Source organism: Grammomys surdaster, unplaced genomic scaffold (assembly GCF_004785775.1).
Source record: "Grammomys surdaster isolate TR1022 unplaced genomic scaffold, NIH_TR_1.0 255, whole genome shotgun sequence".
In the NCBI taxonomy this organism is placed as follows: domain Eukaryota; kingdom Metazoa; phylum Chordata; class Mammalia; order Rodentia; family Muridae; genus Grammomys; species Grammomys surdaster.
This window is the reverse complement of record NW_021604696.1, coordinates 8,184,955-8,186,843: the sequence shown is the minus strand read 5'-3', so window position 1 is coordinate 8,186,843 and position 1,889 is coordinate 8,184,955. Positions and strand designations below refer to the sequence as shown.

The window sequence follows — 1,889 nt, the reverse complement described above, 5'->3', positions numbered from 1 at the left end:
GATGGGTTTAATGTCCGTTAGATCCAGGTAGTCAATATTTATTTCCCTTCTCGTGGGAAAACCAACAATGGACCTGGCCTGTTTTCACTCTGGCATTTATTAACGTTCCTCTCACGGTATATTTCTCTCCGCTTCTTAATTGGGAACTTAAGGGGTTAGGAATCCTCATGAGTCTATTCTAATATGTGTAGATGACGTTTTGCTATTTAAAAAAAAACGAGTAAAGGTTTAAGAGTGGTTTCTGCATATTTATTAAAGACCTAAGCTGGGGAGAGACATAAACCCTTCAAAGAGGAATTACAATCAGCTGCAACAACAACAAAAATCCCTTTGCCTATGGCATTCTGTGCAGCAAGAAGGCAAATCTCCTGGTGTTAAAAGGAGAAGCATCCCCAATTCTCCCAGACTGACAAAATGACTTTGAGCATTCCTAGGGTGGGGCTCTACGTCACAGGAAACTGGTATTAACCTTTCTCACATCAAATCCCATTTCCATGAACTATGTCCTAGGTTCCTGGGCCTCTACCCTAGGAAAATAAACACAAAGCCTTCTGGGACCTAAATGCAGCTCTAACGTGGCACCTGAACTGGGGTACCTCATTAACATAAGCCCTTTTCCCTTGTTGTTCATCAGCCATCTGAATTCGGGGAGTATTGATCAATTATGTGAGACTCATCTGAGGCCCATTTGCTTTTCTCTTAGTTTGTTTTTAATTGGCACAATTATAGGTATTAATGATGTACAGAGTGATACTTGCAAGTATACACACACAATGGAAAAATGATCCAAGACCAAGTATTTAGCATTTATATCACCGTTATCATTTCCTTTGTAGATTTTTGACTTATTTTTAATCACATATAGGTGTGGGCAGGGGTGACTATGAACCTGACTGCGGGTAGAATGGGAAACCAGAAGAAGGTATCACTCCTCCTGGGGCGGAAGTTACAGGCAGTCATGAGCTGCCCGGTGTGGTGTTGGGAAGCAAACTAAGCTCCTTTGCAGGAGCAGTACTTGCTTCTAACTGCGCAGGCGTCTCTCCAGCCCCCATCTATCATTGCTCGGCGATGGGAACATTGGAAGTCCACTCTTCTAGCTATTTTGAAATTGAGAATCAAGTGCCGTTATTCAGTCCAGTGTACAACTGTAATAGAACCCCAAAACTTACTTCTCTGAGCTATTACCTTGTACGTGCTGCTCGTTCCACCTCACCTCCCAGACCCCCCCCCCCCCCGTGTCCTCCCTAGCTTCTGGAAAGCTCTATTCTACCCTTATGAAATCAGCTTTCTCTCAAAGGACTTTCCTTTGGTTCAGTAACTAAGACACAGTCACCTCATTTAAGAGCTAGGCATCAGTAGGCACACATCTGGAAGCTTCAGCTGGCTGGTCACAGGTTCTCCATTCAGTTCTTGTGTACAGAGTCCTTTAAAAAAAAAAGAGAGAGAGATGTATCTATTTTATGTATGTAAGTACACTGTTGCTGTCTGCAGACACACCAGAAGGGGGTGTCCGATCCCATCACAGATGGTTGTGAGTCACCATGTGGTTGCTAGAAATTGAACTCAGGACCACCAGAAGGGCAGCTGCTGAGTCATCCTTTTAACCGTGACGCCATCTCACCATCTCTCCAGCCTGTGTGCAGACTTCTGTTGATGGAGGAAATGAGGCGTTTCTCAAATAGCTGCCCACATTCCGTGCAACAGTTTGTTTTCTCTATCAAATATCACTGTCTATGTAAAACACTAAAGCCAGCTGTTTCCTGTTCTTTGCCCAAAGGTTGTGCACAACAGCTCAAGTCTGTATTGCAGTCACCTGTGCCCCATATCTTATACAGATCGGTTCCCATGTCTCTCAAACAAGCCTGACCTAAATTTATCTGTGAATGCTT

The 1,889-nt window shown here is 43.8% G+C and overlaps 1 long non-coding RNA gene across 1 annotated transcript; it reads right to left on the bottom strand.

Moving 5' to 3' along the window:
• Positions 1-877: 877 nt before the first annotated feature.
• Positions 878-1,687, bottom strand: LOC114627516. The gene is made up of 3 exons (XR_003712374.1): positions 1,622-1,687; positions 1,334-1,424; positions 878-1,097 (listed from the first exon to the last, which is right to left on the bottom strand). It is a non-coding gene; the product is annotated as an uncharacterized LOC114627516 (long non-coding RNA).
• Between the last annotated feature and the right edge of the window lie 202 nt (positions 1,688-1,889).